Genomic DNA, 13451 nt, shown 5'->3' on the forward strand with positions numbered 1-13451 from the left:
GCGAGCGGCGGAGCGGCGCTTGGGCGGGCGGCCTGATGGGGAACAGAGAGGAGTCGTGCGAGGGGGGCGGAGGGAGCGATCTGGTGCGGGTAGGGGAGATTTTTTAGTTCTCTTTTAGTGGGCCCGAGGAGAACTAACCCAATTAGAACCTCTCCACCGGGCTAGTTTTTTTAGCTGGGTTAGAGCAAACTAGCTCAAACTAACCCCTCCTGTTTAGATAATTTGAGGCTATTTCAACCCAAACTAGCTCTAACTCAGGGATCCAAACAAAGAGGAGTAGTACTGTACATGCTACAGTCTGGACCGTGGCACTTTTTTTTATGGCCATATCAGCACGTTGTTTTCTACTGCTGATTCACTGGGTTGCCGTGGTTCACACTCCTCCGACGTGAGTAGTAACTACTACTCCCTCCGTTCCTAAATATAAGTCTTTTTAGACATTTCAAATTGACTACAACATACGGACGTATGTAGACATATTTTAGAGTGTAGATTCACTCATTTTGCTCCATATGTAGTCACTTGTTGGAATCTCTAGAAAGACTTATACCGCATGATTCTTTGCTCCTTCTTACTACTACATACTACTTCGCTGACATGTGGGAGAGCCAGCAGCATCCTGCATCCGGGTCGACGTAATACGTGTCATGCACCAGATTAGAGTGCGGAACAGAAGGGGGGCATCACCCTGGTTGTACCGCCAGTAATTCATGACTATAGTGAGTAGTCATATCACAAGTCTTTCCAGCAGTAATGCGCCGTCAAATCGCACAGCCCGACCTTTCCAGCAGTAAGTAAGTTGAATCCGCTACTCCCTCACCCTCCTCGCCTCTCTGTCAAACCGCCTAGGCGAAAACTGCCGCGCGTACTGCCCGGGAAAAGCCCCGCCCTCAACTTTTAACTACGCAAAAATAGTTTGAGCTTGTTCGTTCTATATAAATACTAGTACTGTATGTTTATTCACCCGTGGGGTTGTTCAATGAATGGAGGGCCGGGGAGCACAAGTGAACAATACTACTACTACTAGTAGTAGTAAGTAGGAGTCGTACAGATCACCTTAAATAGAGAGTTTCTTTTCTTTAATGCCACGTACACAAATTGAAACGCTTGTCGTGGAGAGAAAAAGACAATCACTCCACTATATATGTACGCAGGGGCCTGAGCGCTTGCTTTTCTAGGGTTGCTCTCTTCATTCTCTCATCCTCTCCAGATATAAACAAGACAGCGGTAGCGACCTTTTGTCTCCGCTCCCCGCTAGTCACAGATCCGGCCGGATCCCTTCGGCTGGTGTGTGTAGAGGACTAGGTCCATCGTTCACGCGGTCATCGCCGGCTGATAACCCACAAGTATAGGGGATCAATTGTAGCCTCTTTCGATAAGTAAGAGTGTCGAACCCAACAAGGAGCTAAAGGTAGAACAAATATTCCCTCAAGTTCTATCGACCACCGATACAACTCTAAGCACGCTTGGCGTTCGCTTTACCTAGAACAAGTATGAAACTAGAAGTACTTTGTAGGTGTTGTTGGATAGGTTTGCAAGAATATAAAGAGCGCGTAAATAAAAATTAGGGGCTGTTTAGATAAAGACACAATAAAGTAAATATAGCGAGTGTGGAAAAGTGGTGATAGGAGTTGCGAAATTGTCCCTAAGCAATTGACTACTTTACTAGACCGATAGCAAGTTTTATGTGGGAGAGGCCACTGCTAGCATGTCATCCCTGACTTGGAATTCTATGCACTTATGATTGGAACTATTAGCAAGCGTCCGCAACTACTAACGTTCATTAAGGTAAAACCCAACCATAGCATTAAGATATATTGGTCCCCCTTCAATCCCGTATGCATCAATTTCTATGCTAGATAGAAGCTTCTGTCACTCTTGCCCTCCAATACATAGTCCTATCAACATACAACTAACCCTATGGTGTGATCCACGCGCGCGCTCATATGATGGGCACCAAAGGACAACAACATAACCACAAGCAAATTAAATCAATCATAGCAATTCATCAACCACCGATAGGACAACGAAAATCCACTCAGACATCATAGGATGGCAACACATCATTGGATAATAATATGAAGCATAAAGCACCATCTTCAAGTAGAGGTACAGCGGGTTGCGGGAGAGTGGACCGCTGTAGATAGAGGGGGGGAGGTGATGGAGATGTTGGTGAAGATGGCGGAGGTGTTGGTGAAGATTGCGATGATGATGATGGCCCTCGGCGGCGTTCCGGTGCCACCGGAAGCGAGGGGGAGAGAGCCCCCCCTCCTTCTTCTTCTTCCTTGACCTTCTCCCTAGATGGGAGAAGGGTTTCCCCTCTGGTCCATGGTCTCCATGGCATGGGAGGGGCGAGAGCCCCTCCGAGATTGGATCTGTCTCTCTGTCTCTCTCTGTTTCTGCGTTCTCCTCTCTGCCCTTTCATCGTTTCGTATATATATGGAGATCCGTAACTCCGATTGGATTGAAACCTTCGCCCAGATTTTTCTCCGAAAATTAGCTTTCTTGCGGCCAAAGAAGAGCAGCAACCGCCTTACGGGGGCCCACGAGGGTCAGAGGCGCACCCAGGGGGTGGGGCGCGCCCCCTGCCTCGTGCCCCCTCGGGCACCGTCTCGCGTGGATTCTTCTTCCCATATTTTCCAAATATTCCAAAAATATTCTCCGTCCGTTTTTATCCCGTTTGGATTCCGTTTGATATGGGTTTTCTGCGAAACATAAAACATACAATAAACAGGAACTGGCACTGGGCACTGGATTAATATGTTAGTCCCAAAAATAGTATAAAAAGTTGCCAAAAAGTATATGAAAGTTGTATAATATTGGCATGGAACAATAAAAAATTATAGATACGACGGAGACGTATCAACATCCCCAAGCTTAATTCCTGCTCGTCCTCGAGTAGGTAAATGATAAAAAAGATAATTTTTGATGTGGAATGCTACCTAGCATAATCTTGATCATGTATCTAATCATGGCATGAATATTAAGACACGAGTGATTCAAAGCAATAGTCTATCATTTGACATAAAAACAATAATACTTCAAGCCTACTAATAAAGCAACCATGTCTTTTCAAAATAACATGGCCAAAGAAAGTTATCCCTACAAAATCATATGGTCTGGCTATGCTCCATCTTCACCACACAAAATATTCACATCATGCACAACCCCAATGACAAGCCAAGCAATTGTTTCATACTTTTGGTGTTCTCAAACCTTTTCAACTTTCACGCAATACATGAGCGTGAGCCATGGACATAGCACTATAGGTGGAATAGAATATGATGGTGGAGGTTGTGTGGAGAAGACAAAAAGGAGAAAGTCTCACATCAACGCGGCTAATCAATGGGCTATGGAGATGCCCATCAATTGATGTCAATGCGAGGAGTAGGGATTGCCATGCAACGGATGCACTAAGAGCTATAAGTGTATGAAAGCTCAAACTGGAAACTAAGTGGGTGTGCATCCAACTTGCTTGCTCATGAAGACCTCGGGCATTTGAGGAAGCCCATCATCGGAATATACAAGCCAAGTTCTATAATGAAAATTCCCACTAGTATATGAAAGTGATAACTCAAGAGACTCTCTATATGAAGAACATGGTGCTACTCTGAAGCACAAGTGTGGTAAAAGGATAGTAACATTGCCCCTTCTCTCTTTTTCTCTCATTTTTTTGGTGGGCTTCTTTGGCCTCTCTTTTTTTATTTGGGCTTCTTTGGCCTCTTTTATTTTTTGTAAAGTACGGAGTCTCATCCCGACTTGTGGGGGAATCATAGTCTCCATCATCCTTTCCTCACTGGGGCAATGCTCTAATAATGATGATCATCACACTTTTATTTACTTACAACTCAATATTACAACTCAATATCTAGAACAAAGATATGACTCTATATGAATGCCTCTGGCAATGTACCAGGATGTGCAATGATCTAGCATAGCAAAGATATCAAAAAAACGGACAAGCCATGAAAATATCATGCTAGCTATCTTACGATCATGCAAAGCAATATAACAATGATGCTCAAGTCATGTATATGACGATGATGGAAGTTGCATGGCAATATATCTCGGAATGGCTATGGAAATGCCATGATAGGTAGGTATGGTGGCTGTTTTGAGGAAGATATAATAAGGCTTATGTGTGACAGAGCGTATCATATCACGGGGTTTGGATGCACCGGCGAAGTTTGCACCAACTCTCGAGGTGAGAAAGGGCAATGCACGGTACCGAAGAGGCTAGCAATGATGGAAGGGTGAGAGTGCGTATAATCCATGGACTCAACATTAGTCATAAAGAACTCACATACTTATTGCAAAAATCTATTAGTCATCGAAACAAAGTACTATGCGCATGCTCCTAGGGGGATAGATTGGTAGGAAAAGACCATCGCTCGTCTCCGACCGCCACTCATAAGGAAGACAATCAATAAATAAATCATGCTCCGACTACATCACATAACGGTTCACCATACGTGCATGCTACAGGAATCACAAACCTCAACACAAGTATTTCTACTAATCCACAACCACCCACTAGCATGACTCTAATATCACCATCTTTATATCGCAAAACTATTGCAAGGAATCAAACATATCATATTCAGTGATCTACAAGTTTTATGTAGGATTTTATGACTAACCATGTGAATGACCAGTTCCTGTCATCTCTCTAAATAGATATAAGTGAAGCAAGAGAGTTTAATTATTTCGCTCTCCTCATCATCTTTTTCATCCAATGAGCTCACAGTTTCATCAATTTCTTCTTCCATAGACTCCTTCAAAATATTAGTCTCTTCTTGGACAGCGGAGGAGTCCTCAATATATGGTTTAACATAGGCATTAGAAGCATAATTATCAGAACAATATTTAAGTATGGCAAATTTTTCAGATTTGTAGAGAGTAGCATCGTACTTTTCAATCAAAGAAGCAATTTCATAAGCACCCTTAAAAGCAACAAATTCTTCAATTTGTTGAACATCATAGTAATTAGCATACGAAGATACGATTCCACTATCACTAAACTCACATTGGTAGGGAAGGTGTTTCTTAGGGTTTTCAGAACAACAAGTAAAATCATAAATTTCACATAAATTCCAAGCATAACATTGCAAACGATGAATTTGATCCAGTAAAAGTTTCCCTTTTTCAGATATGCGGTGTCGCACATAACAAGCATGCTCATCTAAAGATTTTCCCTCAACTAAGCTAGTTGGGGTTTCAGCACGAGCACATAGGGATCGAAGATGATCCAAGTAAAAAGCTTCAGGAGTGTGATAGATTTTGAGTGGTTCTTCAACCATTGGTTCAGTAGGTACCACTAATTTTTTTGGTATTTTGCGTTTCCTACCCATAACTAAAGATAGAAAACAACTAAGAGCAGCAAATAAAAACTACTTAGTGATAAAGCAAACAAGCACACACAAGAATATTCACCCCACGCTATAACTCCCCGGCAACGGCGCCAGAAAAAGGTCTTGATAACCCACAACTATAGGGGATCAATTGTAGCCTCTTTCGATAAGTAAGAGTGTCGAACCCAATGAGGAGCTAAAGGTAGAACAAATATTCCCTCAAGTTCTATCGACCACCGATACAACTCTACGCACGCTTGGCGTTCGCTTTACCTAGAACAAGTATGAAACTAGAAGTACTTTGTAGGTGTTGTTGGATAGGTTTGCAAGAATATAAAGAGCGCGTAAATAAAAAGTAGGGGCTGTTTAGATAAAGACACAATAAATTAAATATAGCGAGTGTGGAAAAGTGGTGATAGGAGTTGCGAAATTGTACCTAAGCAATTGACTACTTTACTAGACCAATAGCAAGTTTTATGTGGGAGAGGCCACTGCTAGCATGTCATCCCTGACTTGGAATTCTATGCACTTATGATTGGAACTATTAGCAAGCGTCCGCAACTACTAACGTTCATTAAGGTAAAACCCAACCATAGCATTAAGATATATTGGTCCCCCTTCAATCCCGTATGCATCAATTTCTATGCTAGGTAGAAGCTTCTGTCACTCTTGCCCTCCAATACATAGTCCTATCAACATACAACTAACACTATGGTGTGATCCACACGCGCGCTCATATGATGGGCACCAAAGGACAACAACATAACCACAAGCAAATTAAATCAAGCATAGCAATTCATCAACCACCAATAGGACAACGAAAATCTACTCAGACATCATAGGATGGCAACACATCATTGGATAATAATATGAAGCATAAAGCACCATGTTCAATTAGAGGGTACAGCGGGTTGCGGGAGAGTGGACCGCTGTAGATAGAGGGGGGAAGGTGATGGAGATGTTGGTGAAGATGGCGGAGGTGTTGGTGAAGATCGTGGTGATGATGATGGCCCCCAGCAGCGTTCCGGTGCCACCGGAAGTTAGGGGGAGAGAGCCCCCATCCTTCTTCTTCTTCCTTGACCTTCTACCTAGATGGGAGAAGGGTTTCCCCTCTGGTCCATGGTCTCCATGGCGTGGGAGGGGCGAGAGCCCCTCTGAGATTGGATATGTCTCTCTCTGTTTCTGTGCTCTCCTCTGTGCCCTTTCACCGTTTTGTATATATATGGAGATCCGTAACTCCGATTGGATTGAAACCTTCACCCAGATTTTTCTCCGAAAATTAGCTTTCTTGCGGACAAAGAAGAGCAGCAACCGCCTTGCGGGTGCCCATGAGGGTCAGAGGCGCGCCCAGGGGGTGGGGCACGCCCCCTGCCTCGTGCCCCCCTCGGGCACCGTCTCACGTGGATTCTTCTTCCCATATTTTCCAAATATTCCAAAAATATTCTCCGTCCATTTTTATCCCGTTTGGATTCCGTTTGATATGGGTTTTCTGTGAAACATAAAACATACAATAAACAGGAACTAGCATTGGGCACTGGATTAATATGTTAGTCCCAAAAATAGTATAAAAAGTTGCCAAAAAGTGTATGAAAGTTGTATAATATTGGCATGGAACAATCAAAAATTATAGATACGACGGAGACGTATCACTGGCGAGGGAGGAAACCCACAGTTGCGGGAGGGGCCCGATCCTCTTCCCATGCCATTCTCTCCGACACAGCGCCGTCTCGGGAGGTCCTCCGACCCTTCTTCCTCCCTGCCGTATTGTGCGTAGATCCGACATGCCGCCGCCGACATCCCGACGACCCTCAGGTATAAGTTCTTCGAAAGTGGCCTTGCTCTACTGCCGCAGCTCCCCACGTGTCTGCATGTGCATCTTTTTCTACTCCCATCAGCTCTTCCAAAGCCACCTAAATTTTTAGTATTATTAGAGGTAAAGCTACTTCATGCATTAGAATCTAGGACTTTGTTCAAACAACGAAGAAAGGGGGAAAGTTGTAGCATGAATCTAGGACTTGATTCAAAGAGGAAATAATATGGTGAAAGTAGTAGAGACCGGATACCCAACCAGTCTCTTGGTTGAAAAGGGAAATAATGGGAAAACGCAGTACAAACTCGATAAGGAACAGATCTATTATTGGTTGAAAAAAGGATAGAAAGTGGCGGCTGGTGGACAAGTCAACAGAGTATCTCCAGGATTAAATTTGTTGCCCTCACATAGTACAAGGTCTCCAGGATTAGAATTGCTACCCTCACATAGTAAAAGGTCTCAGGATTAGATTTGTTGCCCTCACATAGTAAAAGGTCTCCAGGATTAGATTTGCTGCCCTCACATAGTAAAAGGTCTCCAGGATTAGATTTGCTGCCCTCACATAGTAAAAGGCCTCCAGGATTAGATTTGCTGGCCTCACATAGTAAAAGGTCTCCAGGATTAGATTTGCTGCCCTCACATAGCATGAACAAACTCGACATCACCACTTTATGCCTCCTTGTAGGTACATTGTGCTGATGCGTCCACTGTCGCATGTCCTTATACCAACCTTTTGCTATTGTTAATGTAAGGGCGCGTGTAAAATGAAGCGATCACACTGTTACCTTAGGGACATGTCTAACCAGTGTTATTGTTAATCTAATGCCTCGAGTGATAAGATGCAATTAAACTGTGTTACAAATGGTACTCCTGCTGTTTTCCCCAGTATGATAAGTAAGTTGCTCCTTTACGCTGTTGAGTGTCCTGGTGTCCCCACGATCCCATGCCCTTAAACCAACTCTTTAGCTGCTGCTGATTTACTGTATCTGGTAAACAAGCAATGCCACCATTAAAGTAATCCCATATTTGACGAATGTCATTGTTGATCGTAATGCTTCCGGTAACATGAAGCATTGCTGACATTTTAAAATTTCTACTGTCCTTGCGTGATTGCCATGAACATAATTAAGATGCTTCTTTTCATTTTGTGTATGTTTCGTATATTCTTATTGACCAACAACTGTTTACTTTCTATCTTTTGTGCAGATAGGGATATCCATTTCACCTTGTTGCTATTGTGACCTTTTGGTGAACTGCACAAAACACCTTTTTTTGGAATGAGTGTCTTGTGTAGTTCAACTAAAATGTCATGTGGGCAACATCTCTCAATTTTGGTGGAACTGCACAAAATGGTGATTGGAATTTCCAAAATATCCGTCAAGTTCTGCTGGTAATCTCGTGCTGTTATGCAACATTTTATTAGCCTTTTCAAGATGAGCCGTCACTGTCACCATAATGGCACTTTATTTTAGTGGAACTGCACAAAAGGATAAGCAAATTATAGTTGCACCTTACATGAGCCGGACAACCAACCTTAATGTTCCTCAATTTTAGTGCAACTACTAAAGAAGAACCTGCCAGCTCACGAGAGCAAGTACTTCTTGCTAGCTGAATGATGCAATCTTTGCTTCATTTCAGGTGAACTGCAGAAAAAGGCGCATGAATTGAATCATGGAACTCCAGGCAGGCCTCATCCTAGTGGAGCTGCAGGTTGAGTTCAAGGAGTGCCACTATTATAGTAATCATGCTCTTCTTGTTTGTGCTGTGCAAATAGGAATACTCAACTACAGATGTTGTGACGGTCAAGAGCATTCGCCAAGTTCTTCGGTTGTATTGCACGGCTAGCCAAGATGGATTTAATCCCGATATTCACTTTATCAAAAGGCTCTAATGGGTTGGTTCTGAATCTTGCAAGCTGGGAATCAATGAGATGTGTAGGCATATTTGTTGTACTTATTATTTGAATCTTATTTGTTGGTTATGAATCTTGCAAGCTGGGAATCAATGAGATGTGTAGGCATCTTTGTTGTACTTATTATTTGGATCTTATTTGTTGGTTCTGAATCTTGCAAGCTGGGAAACACGGCATGATGATGCAGAGGACAACAACCATAACAAACAGTTCAAACTTGATAGTATTATCTGTGTGAAATTGCGACAAATATGCTGATCGTGTGCGTCCTGAGAATAATAATTCTAATTGTTGTGCATGTTGATCCTATGACACTGATAGAACGAGCCAATGCATTGCTTGTTTTAAGTATAAATTTCTATTAAAGCTAATTAAATTTAAGTAAAGTGACCACTAACTCTTGTTATTACAGCACCAATACAGACCCGCTCGTGAACCAACGTGTGGCCGGAGTAGGTTTCTTAATGGAGGCGTTTGAATGCGCCGAGGGTGCATCTTCTGCCGGGCGTGCAGCGGGCGAGGGTGGGGTAGCAACTTTTGTCGCCTATACACACTCAGTTTACTGTCGAATCTAGTTCCCCAAGAGCTGAAAAATGAACTGTTGTCGCCGCCTACCCACTCGTTCACTTGAAGAGACTCCAATGGCGATCCGAGGGGTGAGCCTGCTGGATATGGACTTCAGCAAGGAGTTCCCCTTTGAGTTCGCCGTTCAGTCCTATGCCTGCACCAAGTTGAATGTGATGTACACCAACGATCTGGACTCGGTGAAGCTCTGCCTTGCCGAGTTCAAGCACTACCTACATGACGAGAAAGCACAAGGTCGCAGGACTAGACCTTGTGCCCATCCATTCGTCTCCTGACAGGGACCAGCGGATCGCCGTCGCCCAGGTATGTGTGCGTGACGAGGTTCTCATCTACCACTGTTGTAGGGCCATCAGAGGTTATGGAGCATTCGCCCGTTTCATCAACAGCGCCGACTGCACCTTCGCTATGGTGGAGAGAATGAAGAACGCGACGATTCGGCCATCTGATGCAACAAGCTTGTCGACATCCAGAAGCAATACAAGATCATCGGCAACGAGCAGGAGAAGGACTCCGTGGTTGACCTCGCGAGACCATCATCGACCCCTGATATGCCAACATGAAAGAAGACAATGATACCAAGGACCTGAACACGTGGGAGGTACCTCTGAATCTAGCCTACATAACCTATGCGGCCAAGGACGCATACGCATGCTACGACATGTACAGGCGGATCTTGGACATGAGGGCGAGTCTGCTTCCCGTAACCAACGAGTACACGGACAGCCGCAACGTCATGATCAAGCATGCCAGGAAGGTCTAGATGTCGTACTTTATCTGTTTATAAGCACCTTTATCATCTGAGTGTTTCATGCATTAGCCTATGTGTCGTAATTATCTGTTTTGTCCGAAATACTTCTTTTAAGAACCCATTAACCTGTTTGCTTTTTTAGTGGCTATTTGCTTATGTATGTAACTAGTTCGCTTGTTCGTTAAAAAAACTAGTTCACTCGGCTGCCGTGCTTTGAATCTCCTTCCTCCCAACATATTCCCCTTCTCAGGTGGACCCAGCAAGTCTCGTACACAGACATATGGGACCAACCACCTATCCATTTGTATTTCTTTATTTTGTTCAATCTTTCGTCCTCTTCCTATACGGCGGCTGGCCATCATAGCCTATGGCGTTGGCCAGGCCATCCCTCTACTCCCACACATTGTCCAGCGGTGGCAGCTCCACCGGCCCACCCTGCACCTGAACAAGTCAACCCTCATACTCCCCTCCGCCTGCGTCTTCCCCCGCTCCGGTTCGTTCGGTCCGAGGTCTCGACGTCGTCCTCCGCCTTGGTGCTCTCGCCGCGGCGCCGCCGTCTGTCGTTCCCAACATGGTCAGCAAAACAAGAGGAATCAGGAGACAACTGTTCGTCGAGAGGATGACAGTCCCAGGCCCACCAAGTCCATGGCCTAGGTTTTCGATGTAAACTGAGTTTTCTCCCAGTACTTTTCCCTAAAACCAACTCAACTGTCCCACGTCTAGCCTAAAAAATAATAATACCCCACGTATTATTAACTCATCAAATTGAAATGATATTTTATTTCGTACGTTGAAAGTTCTTACAAAATAATAATAATAATTGTTTATATATAACTTGGCAAGTTAACTCCTAGTGATTGCGTACATAAGCTTGCATAGATTTTACTGACCAATGCAGTAATAGACGTGCAATCATGTGTTTATGTTTTTATAACATTTCTCCGTTCAACCCAACATGATATTTTCACCCAGCCCAGCAAGTCCGCAGATTTCGAGAAAATGCAAATGGGCTTTAAATTCTACCATATATATAAACGGGCTGCATAGATGCTACATCATTGTTTCACCCAGCCCACCAAATGGACTAAAAAACAAATGGACTGGCTGACATGTGGGCCAGTAGGTCGACAACGGCCGGCATTCTTCTTCAATCTCTCGTCTTCATCCCCCAGCGCTGCTGGGACCGCCTGCTCCAACCTCCGGCGTCCAGCGGCGTTGTTTTGCGCGCCTCAGCGAAACGCTACCCCACCGACGGCCAAGCCATCCCTCCACTCCGCACCTCCTGTTATTCTCTGCCGAGTGTAGGCTCACCCCGCACCCGAACTAGTCAAGTTTCCCACTCCTCTCCGTCTGCGACTCCACTGCCGCGTCTTCCCATCTCCGGGTCGTTCCAGTCTGGGGCCTCGCCGTCGTCCACTGCCTCGGTATGCTCGGCGCAGCGTGGTCAACATACGAGAGTCATCGGAAGAGGACTGTACATGGAGAGCCTGACGGCTGGGGCCCACGAGGTCCATGGTCGCACGCAAGGAAAGTTCCTCCTTATTAAGTTGTTTCCTCCCCCCCTGACAGCTGGGACCCACCGGCTGTATCTTCGCACGGAAGGAAGTGCCTCCTTGTTATGCGAAAAAACCATTCCTCCCGATGACAGCTGGGACCCGGCAGATTTGGTGGCTGACTTGTGGGCCTACTAAGCAGACGTGTACGCAGGGTTTTGTCAACTTAATCAACAAATGATTCTAGCAGCTGGACCGTTGGATGTTAATCCAACAGCCATGCTCCTTCTTCAACCTCTGTTCTTGCTCCTGTCTCCCGTGTGCGGCAGTGCTGTCGCGCACCCGAACTAGTCAAGTTTCCCACTCCTCTCCATCTGCAACTCCACTGCCACATTTTCCCCATCTCCGGGTCGTTCCAGTCTGGGGCCTCGCCATCGTCCACCGGCCTTGGTGCGCTCGGCATGGTGTGGTCAACATGGTCAACAACCGAGAGTCATTGGAAGATGACTGTACGGGAGAGGCTGACGGTGGGGACGCACCACGCCCATGGACGCATGCATGCAACTGCATCCTTTTTACCCTGAAAAATAATGTTTTCTCCCCCCCACTGCTGGGACCCACCAGCTACATCTTCGCACGCAAGGAAGTGCGTCCATATTACGGGCAAAAAAAATGATTCGCCCCCCTGACTGCTGGGACCCACCAGCTACATCTTCGCACGCAAGGAAGTGCCTCACAATCGGGACCCACCCGGTCGAAGCGTATGTAGCGTTGTCATTCTGGTCGCGAACGTGTACGTACATACTGGTCGATGTAGAGGCGCGCACGTGTGGTAGTAGAGGCGCGCACGTAACATGTACACGTACGCACATCGGCCAGGGTGCAAGAAAGTAAATACGACCACGTACGTACATACGGGCAGGGTCTCGAACGCCTACTCGCGCATACGTACGGCCAGGGCTCGTGTACATGGCTGTGGCTGGGTCGGAACGGAGAAACTGCATCATCGTCGTGTTCATGGGGAGGCAACGGAATGCGTCGTGTTCATCGGGAGGCAATGGAACGCGTGCTGTTCATCGGGAGCCAACCGGCTTGGATGGAACAGCCGATGGAAACGAGGCCTGGCGTACCGCAGAACGGAGGAAACGGCCTTGTGTTCAACCGGCCACGATGGAAAACGGGATCCTGTTCATCGGAAGGGGTCTGGCGTACCATAAAACGGAGGAAACGGACCTCCTACGGTCGAAACGGGGTCCTCTTGATCGGGAGGGGTGTGGCATACCGCAAAACGGAGGAAACAGACTTGTGTTGGAGCGCTACGGTCGAAACGGGGGTCCTGTTCATCGGGAGGGGTGTGGCGTATCGCAAAACGGGACTCCACGGGATACTGTTCATCTCCACCGTCGACCTCCTCTAGCCTCCACGGGCTACTGTTCATCCACCGCCGACCTCCTCCAGCCTCCACCTGCGACTGTTCATCCACGGGCTCCTGTTCATCCAGCCTCCACCGCGCGCTTCTCCACAGGCTACTGTTCAACCAGCCCTCTCCACG

Source organism: Triticum aestivum, chromosome 5D (genome assembly GCF_018294505.1).
Source record: "Triticum aestivum cultivar Chinese Spring chromosome 5D, IWGSC CS RefSeq v2.1, whole genome shotgun sequence".
Classification (NCBI taxonomy): Eukaryota; Viridiplantae; Streptophyta; class Magnoliopsida; order Poales; family Poaceae; genus Triticum; species Triticum aestivum.